Genomic DNA, 12,343 nt, shown 5'->3' with positions numbered 1-12,343 from the left:
TATATAGTGCTTGAGATTTCTAGATGCAAATGCTTCTCAAACTTGTCATGAAAGTTTAGTCATGTATACTATCTGATCATGTGCTTGTGCTAGATGCCAAATATTGACCTTTGGTGGAGTTCTTTCTCTAACTAGATTTTATGGGGAATCTGAAGTCTTTTCTTGTTCTTTCACTAGTTGTATGCCTGTCACCAGAAGTTTATGAAAAGATTTATCCTAAAATAAGTACTAGGGCTGTTCTATATAGTGTTTTTCTCCTATCATGTATTAAGAAAGAGGCTGTCACATGTTTACCTTTGAAACTCCAACTCACTCTTCAGCTATCTTAACCACCATGATAGTGAGTGATTTAATTTTCTCGACCTTGTTCTCGATAGACCTCTCTCTCTCTCTTACACACACACACAATTACTCTTCTTGTTTTCTTTTAGAATGACAATTAATCTTCTTTTTTCTCCCATCTTTCCTAATTGTCCGGTATTTTTTCATCTATTGTGAGTTTTGATGGAGACAGATCTATTTACTTGGGCCACAAAGTTCCAGAGGAACTCTGGGGATTTTTTACCATTATGGTCTAGTATTTGCTAATGGAAGGGCATTGTTCTTGGTCTTGCATAGATGGGCTCTCCTTTTTCCTTTTTGAAGGAATTTTGCCTCTGCATTTGAATTTCTTAAATTTTACCTTTAATAGAACTTGCACACATACTGTATAATATCTGTATACTTAATTTTGCCATGTTGTCCTTTATTGGAAGCCGGTTAGGCATTTTCTGAAGGCAGTGGATGCAATAACCCTTGATGATCTTTCAGCTACTGCACATAAAATTCTCTTCTCCAGTTACTATGGGTTCTTGGGGTGATGATAATCTCTTTCCCTCTCTCTCTCTCTGTCACACGCGCGCACACACACTATGTTGATATCTAAAAATGATTTTACTGTTGTTACTTGCAATTGACGGAGTTCCAAGCTATTATTTAGTTAGGCAACATTTTCAGCCAGTGGATTAAACGCAAACAATCAGCTTAAAGCATACATGATTACTCTTTTCATTTTAAATTAAGCTGGAATCATTTTTCGGTTGCTAAGCTGCTTTTTTGTTCAATAGAATTGTGTTCCATGAACCATTTATTTCCGGAGCTATTTTATTGTACTAAATATTTATACTTGGAGATTATATAATACAATCTCCTGCTTTTATCTCAGTCATTCAAAATTTTCTCTCTTCATACATACAACACATTATAGAGAATTAATCTCTCTTTCTCTCACTTTCACTCACTCTCTCTCTCTAACCTGTTTACGAGGTACTGTTGCAAGACTAAGAGTTTGAAATTTGTAAGCGTTTGAGGAGATTTTATTGAATAGAAGATATGGATTGAAGTAGACCCAGTGGCTTAAGAGCTTATGTTTAGTAAACCATAGCCATATTTGGGTGGGTCATGTTCTGATGGGATGGAAGAGTGGGATCAACACCCTTGAGAAACTCATGGGGATTTCCTCTCAGGCAGTCAACCTTGCCTAACACACCCAAATCTAGTCAACTAGTTAACAATTTGTGAACTTGCAGCAAAGGTGGCCTAGGTACTCAAAAAATTAAAAATATCAACATGTGCCTACTTGCTAAGCTTGGATATAAGATGACAAGTGGAAAATATTGATTGTATTGGCAATTTCAAAAAAAAAACAACTTTAGAGGTACCACCTATCGAGCTTTAGCTCGGCAAAAAGATATATGAGCTGAAAAACGATGGAGATGGGTAAAACAATGCAAAATAGAAATTGATAGAAGATAAATGATTTTCAATATCTTTGATCCTAGACACGATAAATCACTTTTTCAAGACAATATTTGACCTTTATTGATATGTATTGCATTTAAGTTTTTACCCGGCAAATTTGTCTTTGGGATACATGGGAGTAGAGTTATGAAGAAATGATTTTATCAATATAGATGCACATGTATTGCAAGATCTAGAGCATTGTAATTCTCTTATCTAGAGAGATACAATGACAGTAAGAAAACTTGGTGTGTAGTTTGTTGTAAAAAACAGGAGGAAACATGTCCTTATTTATAGAGAATACCATTTTTATCCTGTGTGACTGTTCAAGTACCACAAGATCAAGAATTATGTCTCATGAATCTCAGCCATCAAACTGTGCATATGTTATAAGTAATGTGTAACAGGAAATCCTACAGTCACACGCTAACTCGTTTCAGGAAACAAACTATCCCGCTGTTCACACGTGGACCCACAATCACACAATCGTCTTATTGGGCTCCGGTAAAATAACCGTTACAAATCTATTAGCGAGGCACAAATCATTGGAGTGCACCAATCCACTAGAGGACACACTAGTGCTTCTTCATCGGCAGAGCACTACTCACCTGAGTGCACCAAACTACTGGAGCCTATAAACTGGAATGCCCTTCAATACCAATCCACTAGAGGCAAGGTATATAGCAGCAAAAAAATAGGCCTGACCTGTACATGTGCTTGGGTGAGTGGTGCTCCCAACATGTACACGAGCGAGGAATGCTCATGCTCTGATGCGAAAGTGGAAAGTGTAAAGTGCAAAGTCAAGAGCCTTAACGCCCTCATAACGTATGACCATATATTGTACGTGATCGACATAAACATTTTCTTCCTATGATTCTTAGATCACAAGTGAAGAAGTCTGTACATTTAAACAACATTTTCCTCTTCCGTATTTTCAATATGGGATAGTCACTCTTTTTTGTATATAAGACAAAACATTTTCTTCCTATGATTCTTAGATCATAAGTGAAGAAGTCCGTACATTTAAACAACAGTTTCCTCTTCCGCATCTTCAATATGGGATAGTCACTCTTCTTTGTATATAAGACGAAACATCAACTAGCTCGGTATATAAGACAAAACACCATTTTTAAGGTTTTACACTTTCTGGAACATTATGAAACCAAACGGATATTATTTTGAAATAATATTAGGTATTTTCTAAAGAAAAAATACAACAGAAAATGCATAAATAACACTCTCAATCATGAGAGAACACAACTAGATGCCTATTCAAAATTGGGATGACGTACATGAGACCAAATGTACTCCTCAAAGCTATTTGGAAAAGCCTAATCCACCATAGGGCCCATTGATTTTCTTGGTTTACCAAAATGAGCTTCTCAACAATGATAGAACGTAAAGGTGGGTCTCTAATTGGATAATACTTGCTGCCTGTGAAAAATTGAAAGTGTAAGTGAAAGCCATGACCACTTGCAATTTTGTGCATCACAAACCTCAATTTTGTGCATCACAAACCTCAAAATGAGTGTTGTCGAATTCACTTTGCTTTGGCCAAAGCCTTTGGATTTTAGGTATTGACTGAAGCGGAGCGAAACTTGGTGTGGCCCCTTCGAGTAGATTCGGGCTGCTTTGGTAAGATTCAGGTCTGCTTTGGGGCTTCAACCTAAGTAAAGAAATGTCTATATAACAATATTTTTATTATATTTTCGAAAGTTTTATTTTTATTTTTATTTTTTTTCATTATTTTTATATAAATATGTAATTTGTTTATATTAAATTAAAAAAAAAAGTCTTAAGTCTTCCCTTGAATAAAAAGTCTGAAGTCTTCCCTTGAATCGGCCGAAGCATCGAATTGCTTTATTTTTCTCACCAAACATAAAAAGACTTCAAAACGAATATGACAACATTGCTCAAAACATTTTGTTGGAGTTTCAACACTCATGCATAGTGGATCAAATAGTAAAATCTCATTGCAAATTGAAAAAAGAAATTTTCATTCAAATATCTTAAAATTTGGAAGGTTTATCTCCTTATCTTAATCCAGGTGATTTGTCAAAAAAGTAACCACATACCACTCGCAAAGAATGAAAGTGGTCATTAAGGAGACAACATGAAAAATCCGAAATTATATACCACGTATTCGTACAACTACCAAAGAATGAATCAAAATATTATTTGCCAGAGATGAAAGTTGTGTAGTCGTGTCCCACTGATCGAGTAATTGGACTGTGCCATGAGTATATGTTGTGAGAATATTTGTAAATTACAAGCTCGTGAGACTTGAGAGTCTTAGCATTTTGCTTACGGAAAAGGTTAAAACAGGCTTTATAGAAAAATATAAAGCCTCACATTAAAACTCATTAAAAATTATAGTTTTGGCATAAAAAAAACTTCCAAATTGGTCATCTCAACCTTGATAGTTGTGGTTGTGAAAAAAAAAGAAAGAAAGATTTCAAGCTCTAAAATTAGGGTATATTGTAACATATAATTTAGATCATCCATTTTACATATCCAAAAGATTTGTGCTATTTTTTGAGCTACAAATTTCATAATTAGTGGTAAAAACAAACTTTAGAGCCATCTTACGAATTTCCATACCTGAAGTATTTTTCAGACAAGATTTTGAGGGGAGGCTTTACTTTTATGACAATCTACTCATGCTAGGTAGTATGTCTAATTTCCCCTCTGATTCGAGTTAAAATTATTTTTAGGACCCCAAATTTTGGGGATGTAACATCTTCAACTCATAGATTAACCTCAATAAAACAAATTTCTAGTTGTATCCTCTATGCACTTGAAAAAAATAATGTTTTGATATTGAATAGAGGACATCCAATTTTTAAATGGTGAGATATGACGCAAATCACATCTAGAAGTTTTTGGCTTCTAGACGTGTTTGTCATTTACAAGTTCTTTTTGGTCACCGGGATGAGATTGTCATTTTTAGATTTTTATTTTTATTTTGTTATCGGGGATGTATTTATCATTGTCTCTTCGTTTTCAGCCCCATGATGAGTTTGTCATGTTCCCTTTGTTAGTTGGTAATTTTACGATTTGTTTAAGTCTAGAGAATCTGGTGCATAGACAAATAAAAGTTGCGTGCAAATATGGGAAAAAGGGTACATGGGTAATCTAACAAATTTCAAACTTTATTAGGGGCTTTTTGGTCATTTTTTAGTTCCAGCAAACTAGGTTATATGTATAAAACATTGCTTTAATATTTGCTTAGTAATTTTGAAGTTTTGCTAATGAAATCCTCTTCCTCCTTGGTGGAGAGAGGGAGAGTTTCCATCGTTACGTATTGAAAGTATCTTGAGTTGAAAGATCATCTTTGTATATTGCGAATACCTTGAGTTTGGTAAGAGTTAGGGGCGAAAAATCCCCTTTCTCTTCATTCCTTGGATCAATGCTCTCAGGTGCTGGTTTTGCACAAAGATAGTGTTACAAAATTGAAATTTCAATTTTTTTATTTTGCAAAAGCCCTTCTAAATAGGTCTTTTCTAATAAAGGGAGTAGAAGTAAATTGCGCTCCCAAGAGAGAATAGTATCATGCTATACATGCATCCCTTGTTTATTGTACATGTTTCTCTTATTAATGCTACGAATGGGGTACCTCTCAAACCTTTGACTAGCTCAGCCAAGAAACAAAAAAGAGACGGGTGAGATAATTGGAAAATGTTAAATATACATTTAGCTACATTTTGTCAAGTATTTGACCAATTCCTTGAGGGTCTCAACCTTTACAAAATTTGTAGAATTAGCCTTGTTTTACAAGTCCAATAAACTCTTTGGGTTGTTGTCAATGCATTAGGGCATTGGGCTTGAAGCAAAATATCTAAGGTTAGACCTTTCAAAAGGTTTTTTTTAAAAAGAAAAAGTTTACTTAAGGTTGCAATCTTCAAATATAAAAATTAAGTTACACCTAAAAAATCAATCAGAAAAGGGTGTTTTTATGTTAAAAACCCCCTCTAATTGATCATCTCTCTCTCTATATATATATATATAAATATATAAATCGAGTCTAAAAATAGTGTATTTTGCAACATATTATCTGGATCGTCCATTTTCAGGATTTTCATGTGTTTGTAGATCTACTTGATTTGAACTATTTTTTGGAATTTAAAAATTGAAAATAGATTCTCAAGCCATCTTGATAATTTTTTTTTTTTAAATTACATTTTATGATAAATTTTAGAGTTGCCCCTTGATTTGATTGTTTAAGGTTACAACCTCATGCAAACCACACCCTTAAAAAAATGCTAAACTAGTCAAATAAAGCTTAAGCCACTGCAAGTTGCGTGTTGGCACTGTCCTCTTTTGGCATGCTATCCGCTGGCACGCCTTGTTAGATTAGCTCTAAGAGGGTATGTACCATATACATTCTCACGTCGATGAAGACTAAGGGTGGTAATGGGCCGGGCCTGGGCTGGGCCTTCTTTCTATAAGGCTGGCCTAGGCCTGGCCCTATTAGGGCAAGGTCATGCTGGGAAGGCCGGGGCTGGCTGCAAAAAAAAATAAATGAAGAAAAATAAAAAAGAGGGCTAGCTAGGTCGAATCGGGCCGGTGTTGGCCCTAGCTAGGCGCTTAGGATACAATTTGTGGCCCCATGCCTTGCTTTTTAGGGTGGTGTAAAACATTTCTGGCCGTAAATAGGAGAAAGGTTGAATATCTCGTGTTACTTTGAGTTATGCACCATGTACTATGTAAAGTTTGTGTTTGGTATCTTTCTTTTTTCACCTATGTTGGTGTTAAAGAAAAGGTCTATACCTTAATTGGCTAACGTTTGACGATTTGCAATGCTACATCCTAGGTTCAATTATTACAAAGGATAAGGGTCTTTGTAAAAATTTAAATTTTTATATAGTTAAAATTTTCTCTTTACAAATTTTGAAATAGTTTCTATCTCAAAAATTTTTCAAGTAGTTTCTTGTTCTAAAATTTGATATAGTTTCTCTCACAAAACTTTAAACGACTATCGCTCTTTCAAACTTAAAATTTGAAAAAATTTCTCTAAAAATTTTGAGATAGTTTCTCTCTCTATTTTTTTAAAGTAATTTCTCTCTCTAAAACTTTATATAGTTTTACTCTCTCAGTTTTAAGATACATTTTCTGAACTTGAAATTTGATATAATTTCTCTCTCTAAATTTTTGGAGATCCCTTTCTAAAAAGTTTCAGGTTATTTCTCTCTCTAAATTTTGATGTAGTTTCTCTCTCTAAAATTTAAATTTTGATATAGTTTCTCTATCTATATTTTTTAAGATAGTTACTCTCTAAAAACATTTAGATGGTTTCTCTCCCTAAAATTTTAAGATTCTCTCTTTAAGCAAAAAATTTGAGATTCCCTTTAAAACTTTTGAGATATTTTTCTCTAAAAATTTAGATATTTTATCTCTCTAAATTTTTAAGATACATTCTCTCTCTAGAACTTGAAATATAAGATAGTTTCTCTCTCTAAAAATTTTGAGATAGTTTCTCTCCCTAAAGTGTTTTAGATAATCTCTCTCTCTAAAATTTGATATAGTTTATATCTCTAAAATTTTAAGATACTTTCTCTTTTTAAAACTTGAAATTTTGAGATGGTTTCTCTCACTAAAAGTTTTTAGATATTTATCTCTTTAAAAAATTTAGGTAATTTCTTTATCTAAAATTTGATACAGTTTCAATCTCTAAAATTTTACAATACTTTCTCTCAAAAACTTGAAATTTAAGATAGTTTGTTTTTCTAAAACTTGAAATTTGAGATAGTGTCTTTCTCTAAAAAAATTCATGCAATAGTTTATTTCTCTAAAAAATTTCATGTAATTTTCTTTCTAAAACATAACATAGTTTCTCTCCCTCTAAAATTTTAAGATACTTTCTCTCTCTCAAACTTAAAATTTGATATAGTTTCTTTCTCTAAAAAATGTGATATAGTTTATCTATCTAAATTTTTTTAGCAGTTTCTCTCTCTAAAATTTGATATAGCTTATTTTTAAAAAAGTTTAAGATATTTTATCTCTCTAAAACTTAAAATTTGAGGTGATTTCACTCTCTAATTTATGTGGATCTTTGGCATAATTAAAGTTGTATTTAATAAAGTGGGTAGCTCTGGTGTGTGAAAATAGTATTGTGTCACAAGTTGTATTCTTTCTTTCATGCTTACACAAAGCCTTGTTTTGGATAACTCAAATTTCTTTTTGGTTTTGTATACCCTTGTTTTGGCCCTCTTTCTTGGTTACAAAAAACATGATTATGAATCCAAAAAGGTGCCAAACATGTTTTATTGTGGGAAAATATGGTTATACAAAACCGTGTTTTATTTACCCTAGGATCCAAACAACCCCTAAAGCCTGCGTTATTTACGTTTGATTGGATATGTAAATTAATTTATTTTAGGAAACAAGATTTTGTAAAAGGTCGCTTTTTAGGAGCGTCCTACACTGGTTCCATCTCCATCTTTTAATTCTAAAATTTGAGATTCTCCATGATATTAAAACAAGAAAACGGTGATCATTAAAATGGTCTGATTCTTGGTCATGTACTTCATTTCTTCTATTTTGGAGGCCCATATTCATTCGGGTATGGTTTGTATAGAGCCTAGGCTCTAAACCAACAAATTAAAACCTACCTTCAAATGGTGTCCAGAAATGTGGTTTCAATAATGGAAATTTTTGTAATAGATTTAAAATATATTTTTTATATTTATTTATAAATTTTAGTACTTAAAAAATAGTGCAGATGGGCAGATCTATGAAAACTTGAAAATCTTGAAAATTGATGGTCCAAAAATACGTTACAAAATATACTATTTCCAAAACTTGAAATCTATTTTTTTCTCATGTCCATGTATTTTGATATCGAGATGATCAGTTTGAAGATATTTGAGCATCAAAACAATCTCTTCTAATGAAATTTTTGAGATAGGCTCAAATTTGATTGTTTAGATCCTTGGCTTTTTATAAACTTTTCCCTATTCATAATAATAGGCAGATACTCGTGATGTATTTAAGATCCTAAAATCCCTAGCATTTTTGAAGCTCCAGATTCATGAATCCTAGGCAAAATTAGATTGATTGTAAAATGACATCTACTTTTGAGTTCTAAATCTCTTGAAAACTAGGGAGGACGTCATTGCCAATATCGTTTCTCAAATTATTCTCAAAATTTCTGATTGTTCATGATCTTATTTTTATCTTTATTTCTTACAAACAAATTTGAAATCTAAATGGGGCATAAAATATGTCCCTATATTGTTCTTGTTGTTAGCATTATTATTATTATTATTATTATTATTATTATTATTATTATTATTATTATTATTAGTATTATTATTATTATTATTATTATTATTATTATTATTATTATTACTATTACGATTACGATTACGATTACGATTACGATGACGATGACGATTACTATTACTATTACTATTACTATTACTATTACTATTACTATTATTATTATTATATCAATAAATAAAATTTGAAATTTGATTTAAGTGGAGCGCATGATCTTATTTCGTATAGTGGATGATCATAATACCCTTTACCTTTTCATTCAATCCAACTTAATCTTAATTAATGGAGTATCCCATCCTCTCTCTAATCTTATAGTGCTTATACTTAAGGAAAAATTACAAAAAACCCTCAAGAATAGACTTGTCATGCAACTTACTCTCAACCAAATTTTTTTTCTCACTTTTTACTTAAAATTTAACTTTTCCAACAAATAACCGCTCAAGTAAAAAAAGTCATATTTTTTTTTATGAAAAATGCCCATAGTGCGAGATGGCCCCCATTTTGTGCCGGACCGCATGTCCAAAGTGTCGAACCGCCCCTATTTTGTATTGGACCTCATGCTTTTCAAAAGCTCAAAGTATCGAATTGTCCCCATTTTTGTGTCGGACCGCATGCCTAAAGTGCCGGACTGCCCCCATTTTGTGATGGACAACATGCTTTCCAGAAGCAAAATACCAAACCGCTCTCATTTTGTGCCTGACTATATGTCCAAAGTGTCGGACTGCCCCTATTTTGTATAGGACCGCTGGAAAACAAAGTGTCGGACCACCCCCATTTTGTACTAGACCGCATGTTTTTCGGAGGGTATTTTGATTTGCATTTTACCTTTTTTATGACTTTGAGGTATTTGTTAGGAAAGTTAAATTATAATAAAAAGTGATAAAAAAGTTTGGTTCGGCTAAGTTATTTAAAAAATGTATTATTGGGGGTTATTTATAATTTTCCGTTTACTTAACTTCGTAGAAGTGCACATTTTTGTCGGAGTTTTCGCTCTAATATTAAAGAGCAGAGTGATAAGTGGCGTGGGAGAAACCGAATCCGGACCAAGTCTGCTAAAACTTATCCTTACAAGCCGAAACATCGCCGTCCAAAAGTGGGCTGCTTTGGTTCAAAGAACATATAAACAAATCCAATTTGTACATGCGATTCACCTTCATCTTTTTCCTCGTCCTTGGACCCCGCCTCCCAATACTTCGAGAGAAAAAGAGAAGAGTGAGACTTAGAGAGAGAGAGAGAGTCCAGAGTCCAGACCCTTTCTCTTTCCGAGCACCATCCAAAGCCACCCCTCTCTCTATATAATCTACACCCACAATCCATCAAATAACCCAGAAGTCCTCCATTCCAAAAAACCTGTTTAGTGAGAAACTGAACTGCTCCAAAAACCAACTGCTCATGGAATCTAAAAAGAACCACCCACCGATCGAGATCCGAGAGAGGTTCGGGCCGAAAATCTGGAGGAGGAATTCGCACTAATCTCTGATCTTGTGGATCGGTTCCCTTATGTTGCCATGGACGCTGAATTTCCTGGTGTTGTGATCAAACCCTCAATTACATATAAGAGATATTGTGACTTTCTGTACCACACACTCAAGGCAAACGTGAACGCTCACCTTGGCTGATTCAAGTGGGTCTCACCTTGGCTGATTCCACAGGGAATCTCCCTCATTTAGGCACACACTCTCAATTTATTTGGCAATTCAATTTCAAGGATTTCGATCTAACCCCTACTCTCCCGCCTCGCCTCACCTCAATCTCACTACTCTTGAGAAGCATGGGATTGATTTTGAGAAGAACTTAACGGCCGGGATTGAGTCCATTCGGTTTGCTGAGCTTTTGCTGGCATCCGGTTTGGTGTGCAATGATGGTGTGACCTGGATCACCTTCCATAGTGCTTATGACTTTGCATACCTATTGAAGATATCGACTTGGAGAGAGATGCCTCGTGAACTGGAAGAGTTCTTAGCCATGGTTAGGATCTACTTTGGAGAGATTTATGATGTGAAACACTTGATGAAGAATTGTGGGGGCATGCACGGTGGGCTCGCCAGGCTAGCTGAAGCATTGAACGTGGACCGAGCTGTTGGTTCTTGCCACCAAGCTGGGTCGGATAGCTTGCTCACTTGGCATGCTTTGTGGGGTTGAGGGATCCGTTCTTTGGGGGTGTTACTGAGCCTTGAGAGGGCTTGCAGCTACGCCTATTGCCTCTTGTTTTTCTCTCTTTTTGCCTATATGTAATAATTCATTCAATTTGTATATGTAACCATTCATTCAGATAGTGGAATTCAATTTACCTTTTGGGATGATTTGGTGGATTGAATTTCTTAGTATTCAAATTTTTTTTTTTTGGTCGGTATTCAAATTGTTCTCCTCGAAAATGATTTCTTAGCATTGAAGTTGTTTCCCTCAAAGTGATGTGATCCATTGCTCGGTCAAAAACAAGTGATGCGATCAATTTGGAGGTCCATGATCTGAGAGGAAATATTTAGAAAAAATATATAGTGATCAGAAGCATTCAAAAAAAATAAAAAATAAAGAATGAATGATTAGAACTTGGTCAGGTCCACTCAAGGCCGGGTTATTTCTCTCCAATGCGATCTCCATCTTTGGCATCACTGTCAAAAAAATCGACCAGGCCAAGGTACTCGGCATTTGGCCGAGCCGATTTACTCGGGTCTAGCACAATTTTTTTTGTGAAGAAAATGAAAAAAAATACGTAATATCTATATTTAGTGGTCTTCTTTTTTTTTGTGAAGAAAATAAAAAAATCTTTAAACAATCCAATTGAGATGCACCTCCAAACTTTATCATAACATGTAATTTTGGTGCTAATTTTTTTTTAGGATTATCTGAAATCTATTTTTAAATCTAATTATAAAATTTTAAACTCTAAAAATGGTTAAAATCAAGTAGATTTATCAACATATAAAAATCTTGAAAAAGGGCAATTTAGATAACATTTTGCAAGAGGCACTATTTTTGGGACTCAAATCTTTTTCTTTACATATTGTTACATCTTGATGTTGATGTGGAGATGATCAATTAGAGGGTTCCTCAACATTAAAACCGACCTTTTCGGTTGGATTTTTGAGATGCAATTTTTTTTTATAACTTCCATCATATGAAAGAAGACAAAACTGTTTTAAAAAATACACATTCACAAGCCGCAAGCATGATTCAAACCTCCAAAACAACGGTTTACACGCCCGCTGCAAACCACGAAGCCCTTTATACATTAATGAATTAAGTTTGACGTATTAAAATAGATAACATTTAATAAAATATT

General features: G+C 33.9%; 1 pseudogene; it reads left to right on the top strand.

The window, feature by feature from the left end:
* Positions 1-4,756: 4,756 nt before the first annotated feature.
* Positions 4,757-11,363, top strand: LOC110007454 (putative CCR4-associated factor 1 homolog 9 pseudogene; annotated as a pseudogene).
* Positions 11,364-12,343: the final 980 nt, after the last annotated feature.

Source organism: Amborella trichopoda, chromosome 9 (assembly GCF_054954075.1).
Source record: "Amborella trichopoda isolate Santa Cruz 75 chromosome 9, AtrichopodaSantaCruz75HAP2 v2.0, whole genome shotgun sequence".
In the NCBI taxonomy this organism is placed as follows: Eukaryota; Viridiplantae; Streptophyta; class Magnoliopsida; order Amborellales; family Amborellaceae; genus Amborella; species Amborella trichopoda.
Note: the sequence above shows the minus strand (reverse complement) of the source record. Positions and strands in the feature narration are given on the sequence as shown.